Consider the following 7,747-nt stretch of genomic DNA (forward strand, 5'->3'; position numbering starts at 1 on the left):
CGATTTTGGGCGGAAGCAAGCGTTGAAACGCGGATGATTGACCCCACCGACTCGAAACACTTGTCACGCAATTAATAGGTAGGGCGTGGGCAATAATAAGAGACGATACACCTGCGGATTAAAATCCCATAGGAACCATAGGCAGAATCAGGTATAAAAGGAAGGAGCTTCGGAGCTCGCGAGCACTTACTTACTTACAGTCATTTACAGTCACTTACGAGCACATACCGCACCTTTTTCATTCTGATCAATCGCTCATTTTTCGTTCGCGATTCACTCTAGTTCGATCCGGCGCACATTCCGTGACATTATATGTCCGAGTTTGTGACGTTCGGATTCGTATTTATCGTACTTAAATTTGACGCGGCATTGTGAGATCCGAACACTCTGAGTGCCAACCGTCGACCAACCGTCCGCCGTTGTAAGCTGAATCCGCTCCGCCAACCACCAAATCGTTCGCACCTTCAAAACTTCACTCAACAGTAAGTCTCAGCCGTCCATTATTATTATATTTTTATTTTTACTCTTCATAAGACTACCTTCTCTCTCTAATAAGATATTTATTATATTTTTCAAAACACTCATATACTCAGTATTATTGCACCACCCTTCCTTTCCTCCCTCTATTACTCTCACTCTCTTTACTTTCCGCAGGATACAATCGAATGCTCTTTCGATTGAATCCGCAACTCTCTTTTCTTCCTGCAGGATACAATCGAATTCTCTTTCGATTGAATCCGCAATTCTTTTACTTCCTGCAAGATACAATCGAATTCTCTTTCGATTGAATCCGCAATTCTTTTACTTCCTGCAGGATACAATCGAATTCTCTTTTGATTGAATCCGCAATCCTTTTACTTCCTGCAGGATACAATCGAATGCTCTTTCGATTGAATCCGCAACTCTCTTTTTTTTTCTCTCCGCAGGATACAATCAAATTCTCTTTCGATTGAATCCGCAATTCTTTTACTTCCTGCAGGATACAATCGAATTCTCCTTCGATTGAATCCGCAATTCTTTTACTTCCTGCAGGATACAATCGAATTCTCCTTCGATTGAATCCGCAATTCTTTTACTTCCTGCAGGATACAATCGAATTTTCTTTCGATTGAATCCGCAACTCTCTTCACCTCCACCAGGAACAAAGAATTCTCTTCTTTTCATAATTAAAACTCTTTCTTTTCCTTTCTTTTGAGTAGATACGATCTAGATTTTATTTCCTTTTACCAGAAAGAGAGAACGTAGCCTTAATTTTTAAATTCATTCTAGTGCGTAATCATGTCCCTGAGCGGAAAACGCAAAAAACTATTAAGAACTGTCGGAGTCGTCGAAATAAGAAGCTCCGGAAGCTTGGCGCATCGTTATCGCTCTACGGAAAATTGAACCATCTGCGAGCAGAAAATTCTGTTTTGCCTAGCGCTCTAATTAATTTAAGAACTTCCGGCGAACCGACCGATTCATCTCCACCAGTCTCAAATCCGTCCCCCGAATCATTGTCTCTTTCCCCCTGTCGTTATCCCTCCCCCTCTTACACCCCTGGATCTACTATAGAAACAGATTCTAAACAATCACCAGGGTCACCTTCTTCTACCTTCGATCCCTTTGCAGAGCCCTTAGCATCTCCTCGGGATTCAACCTTTTCTGCCACCGACTTTCCTCCTACACCTTCCCCCGATTTTTTTCATCGTAATCTCGATTCACCTGTTCGAAGACCCCCGGAAGATCCATACTCCCCCGCGTTAGAGTCTCCTCAAGAAAACCCGCATTCCTACTCATTATTTACTCCCAAACAAATTGAGAATATAGTAAACGAAAATTTCGAAACAAATCGAAGCGTAGTCAATGAATTGGAAGAAATCTTCGACTCGCTTCAAAACCTACCTGTATAGCTAAGAATCACCTGATCACAATGTACACCCACACATGCACATTTATATCTCGTTAAGCACAAATGTAACCAATTAAAATTTAAGTTATAATTACATTTTTTATTAAGATCATAAGATTTTTCTTCTTTTTATTATACATGTTTTCTACTAACAAAAATGTTATTTGTAAATTAATAATTATTATTTTAGTCATCACCTATCATTGTAATTGGTTATTTCTTTTATTATGTTAAAATAAATTGTAATTCTTAATTTCAGTCATTTTTCTTTATTTCAATCACCTCTAATTCCCGCTCCGATAAAATTGCACTTAGTCCGATCCCGCGTAAAAGCGATTCAATTCGTTTACGCAAAATAAGGACTACACGAATGCAAGAGTCTGAATGAGAGTCATAGGTCGTCATTCTCGAGACCTGACCTACATTCTGACTCACCTGACGCATTCGACTCGTCGCACTCGCCCGGAGACATGTGTGCGAGAGATTAGGCCTGTTCCGTCCTTCCTACCTCGCTCGAATTATTTCCCTAAGTCTCTACCTGCCAACCGACCCGAGAGACTTATTTCGAGAATTCTGGACGTAACAGAAGGTAATATCAATTTGTTGCCTATACCGAAAGAAAAATATATTTTATTTACTAAACATGTTAAAAGCACCCAAGATAAAAAAACACAGACATGCATAAAATTAAGATTTATTGATTCTTTTAAATTTCTAAGTACTGGTCTCGATAAATTGGCATCGTTTCTCAGCAAGGATAAACTACGTATAACGCAACGCGAATATTGTAATTTATCTACCGAAAATTTTGATTTACTAACGCGTAAAAGTGCCTTCCCGTACGAATACATTGACAGTTTTAAAAAATTGGATGAGCCACGTTTGCCACTGCGCGATTTATTTTTTAGTTCTTTAACCGACGTGTCTGAGAAAGACTATGCTCACGCCGTTAACGTGTGGCAGCGATTCTCTATCGAAACCCTGAGCGAATATAGTGATTTATATTTGAAGACTGATGTCTTGTTATTGGCAGATATTTTCAAGAACTTTCGCGATAGTTGCATTACTAGTTACGGACTCGATCCAGCGCATTATTACGCATTGCCCGGTTACACGTGGAATGCAATGTTAAAATATACGCGTATCAAATTTTAATTGCTCACCGACATTGATATGGTAATGTTTATCGAACGTGGAATACGTGGCGGTCTTAGCCAATGTTCTGGCAGATACGCGCATACCAATAATAAGTACATGCAGTCGTACGATCCATTGAAATCATCGTCATATTTAATGTACTTTGATGTAAACAATTTGTACGGCTTCGCGATGTGCCAACCGCTCCCTTACGGCGAATTTCAATGGGTTGAAGACGTTGAGAATTTTGACGTGAACGCGATCTCACCAGATTCGCCCACGGGTTATATTCTAGAGGTCGACTAGGAATATCCACAAAATCTCCACGATGCGCACGCCGATTTACCGTTCTGCCCTACACGCGATAAACCACCCGGCAAGCGACAAGACAAGCTTCTCGCGACACTATATGATAAAAAGAGATATGTAATTCATTATCGAAACTTGCAGCAATGTACTCGTCACGGTCTTTGCCTAACACGTTTAATAAATGCAAAAAGTTTTTAAAATAATGTCTAATATTATTTCCATTATCCACCTTCCCATAATAAATAAAGTACAAACGTTAAAGAGGCAGAAGCAAAAGCGTACGCAGGTATCAAATTTTTTTTATCCCATTTTTTTTTACACGTTCTACCCATTAGCAGCGGTCAAGGATCTCATCTCTTTCGGAGATGAATACCCGATTATTTGTCTTGCCATAAATTTCCGTTTTCATGTCAAAATCTCCCACAATTTTTTCACTATATTTTCGAGCTTGGACACAGCCGTTCTGTCGCCAGTTAGTCTTATTCAAGCTCTCGAAGCAGTTCGAGTTTACAAACATAAAAGCCAACAATCGAAAAAATGAGTGGGCATGCAATTCCTGACGTGAAAAGCGAACCTGAAGTGCGTGATGAGGGAAGTGATTCTGACCTAGGTGAAGATGAACTGAGAGCAATTAGGCAAAATGTGCTTAGATCTTCCATAATTAATATTCTGGAAGATATCCTCCCTCTCCTCAATAGAGAGACAATAATGCAGATTGTTCGACTTGCGATGGGGATTCTTCGGCAGCGCGAGAGAGGCGAGAGGAATGTTCCCGAACTCGAGGTGGAAGAGTAACATCGCCAGTAAGTAATATTATTTTTCAATTGCAATTTTTATATGTATATCACGTTCTGATATTAAATTTTTTCCTATTTTTATGTTACAGAATAAAACTATAAGTAGAAAAACGATGGAGACAAGGGAACTCTTCCTAAATCCTTGAAAAACGACTAGGAATGATGGAGCTAACTCAGGGGATTATTTTACAAAATAAAAAAATTAAATACATTTTGTAGAATTTGTAATTTAAAAAATAAATTTTAATACGTACTTTAAATCTAAAAATGATTTCCCTTGTCCGCCTTTTCTGTTTAATATATATATAGAAAAATGCGAGCAAGCAAACAATAGCCGCATCGCATTCGGCCAAAAGCGAGCGAGAGAATATGCATGCATAGCGTATGGAAATAGTATTATTCGTAGTAAAATTGTACTACTGGTAGTATTCGTAGTAAACTGCCCGCAGCGGGGGGTACGAGCGAAAAAACATTATCCCGTACGGACCCGTAAAGATTTGTCTGCAACGTGGGTGCCATTAATTGAAACATATATTAAATTTAAAAATTATTTGCACTGTCCACTTTTCCTCTTTAATATAAAAAAAAAAAAAAAATGCGAGCGAGCAAACAATAGCCGCAACGCGTGCGGCCAAAAACATGCGACTGACGCAATAGCGTGCCGCAACGGGGGGTGCGAAAACATTACCCCAGGTAAAGATTCGTCGTCTACAACGTCGACGACAAGTGTACGGGTTTTATATGATGGGTCATAAAATATTTCTTGAGTTTAAGAAAAGTTTAAGAAAATAGACGTGTATTTAAGTTACGTTTCGTCTGTTGGGCAACGACAAAAAACGCTAGAGTCTCTGCTTTTTCATTTACATTTTTCACGCATAACCCTTTGCAGCAAGAGGTCTCCGAAGGTGAATTTTTTGTCCAGTCGTGAAAATTCTATATTTTTGTGGGAGAAAGTCAAGTACAGTTATTCTTTTACATTTTCGAGCTCGAGCACACCTTTCGATCAGTTTTAAAACAGATCGGCAGCGAGAAACTCAGCAGCAAGAACATCTCTCCAACTGAAATCGCCAAGTTTTTTAAAAAAGTAGTGTAACATGGAGTAATACATGGAGAGACTATACCCATTATTGCGGGTGACATATCCTGCAAATGCTCTAAGTATTTAAGTATAAGTAATTGTTTAAAATATATTTAACACGTTGACTGCCACGCGGGTTTATAATGAAATCCTCGTTAAATCACACGCGTTGCTGTACGAAACGAATAAACCATTTATAAATTAATAGTTTTATCATTACATTCTGTGAAATATCTGTCCAAATATTTTCAAAGATTTGTTGTAAATAATCAAATAAGCGTCACCTGAATAGGAGAAAATGCAGCCCGATGAAAACTTTTGCTGTCACTCAAATACGAATGATGTGGCAGTCAACGTAATAAGTGTACATTTAAAAAATTTCATTTAAAATTTTCAGCAACTTATGGTGCATAACGAAGGGGAGCTGATTGTGCCAATTCGGCACATTTTAAATCTACGCGTGATTGGCCCCCAGGTAAATTATTTTTGTTATTATTAATTTATTAGTTTAATATATTACACAAATGCATTATTAATCTTACCAACTTTTTAACTTTTTAGAATATTTGGCCAGTAGACGTGTCCGTACGAGGACACATAAATGTTAAAAAAAAGAAAGATGTGCATTATTTGCGATCGATAGATCGCGATTACAATTCGTACATATAGGAGAGAGACTGCGTGGAGAACGAGTGGGATCTCCGGATTCTCTTTGGAGAGAAGCCATATGAAGAGGAAGAGTGGTGGGGATAACCCAAGGAAACTTGTGCCTTATAAAATTATTCATGAAATTTAATAAAAATAAATAAAAAATTTTTGAAATCAAATAAATGAATATTGTATACGATACCTTAATAAATGCAAAAATAAAAAGTTTTTTTTAAAATAATGTCTAATATTATTTCTATTATTCACCTTCCCATACTAAGCATGTATCAAATATTTTTGACCCTTTTTTTGTGACACGTTCTATCCATAAGCAGCGGTCAAGGGTCTCATCTCTTTCGGAGATGAATACCCGATTATTTGCCTTGCCATAAAATTCCGTTTTCGTGTCAAAATCCTTTTTAGTGTTATAATACGCGAGCGAATATGCATGCATAGCGTATGGAAATAGTACTATTCGTAATAAAAATTGTACTATTGATAGTATTCGTAGTAAACTGCCCGCAGCGGGAGGTACGAGCGAAAAAACATTATCCCGTACGGACCCGTAAAGATTTGTCTGCAACGTGGGTGCCATTAATTGAAACATATATTAAATTTAAAAATTATTTGCACTGTCCACTTTTCCTCTTTAATATAAAAAAAAAAAAAAAATGCGAGCGAGCAAACAATAGCCGTAACGCGTGCGGCCAAAAACATGCGACTGACGCAATAGCGTGCCGTAACGGGGTGTGCGAAAACATTACCCCAGGTAAAGATTCGTCGTTGTTATATCCCCAACGTGTTTCTGTTATATCCCCAACGTGTTTCACTCCCAACATTTATTTTCGACTAGCCTCATAAGCATTGTAACTAACATTTATTAGTCTCATAAGTATTAACCAATAACTCTATCATTGTAACCACTAAAAGGTACTACTACCATAAGTTACCATTAAAGGTAAAACCCATCGTTACCATTACCACTTAAGCAGTTATCATAAGTTACCATCTAAGACGTTACCATCATAAGTTACCATCTAAGACGTTACCATCATAAGTTACCATCTAAGACGTTACCATCATAAGTTACCATCTAAGATATTACCATCGATGATATTAATTACCGTTACCACTCCCACACTTCGAGCGGGAGTTGCGTCACTGTTGGGCGACATGGTGGGGTACCCCCACCCGCGCAATATCAAGCCAAGCGTCACTCCGCCGTTGCGAGGCGAAGCAGTTCAGTTGAGTGAGAGAGTTCTAGCTCTTGCGTCACCGCGATCGGTCGACTCTTAGGAGTCGCTCCGCGAACTCACTATATCTTGTTTCAATTCCAATTCCTTTGTTAACGATTCCATATTCAAAGATCAATCTCGACTCGCACAAGGAGTCTAAGTTAAGTAATCCTCTGTCGCTAGAAGTATAATAACCGAGTGTTAATTAAACTAAGGTTTTGTATTGATTATTAGTAATAAATATTGTTCATTTTTATATAAAACAGTGTCTTATAGTATTCATTACTAACTCTAATATAAATTACGAAGGCTAAATTGATTCATCGTTCCGTGCGACTAAATAAAACAATTGCTTAAACATTATTAAATAATAAAACGTCTGCCACAAAATCATCGTCGACGTCGTCTCCATAAATCCACTGCACTGACCGCCTGAGCCGAGCAGAACTGCTGAGTAACACCTCGACACATCATAGACTAAATTGTTTAAACAATTGGCTGACTAACTGAGAGATCAACGCCGTTATACCTGTCCCGAACGCCGCAGACAGGTAGCAGAACAGCAGTCACACTAATTCATTACTCGTCTCGTGCTTCCCAGCCAGCAGGAAGGTAAGTAACGTTTAAATAAATAATAATTGTTAAATCTCCTGTA

This window comes from Solenopsis invicta, chromosome 1, assembly GCF_016802725.1.
Source record: "Solenopsis invicta isolate M01_SB chromosome 1, UNIL_Sinv_3.0, whole genome shotgun sequence".
Taxonomy (NCBI): Eukaryota; Metazoa; Arthropoda; class Insecta; order Hymenoptera; family Formicidae; genus Solenopsis; species Solenopsis invicta.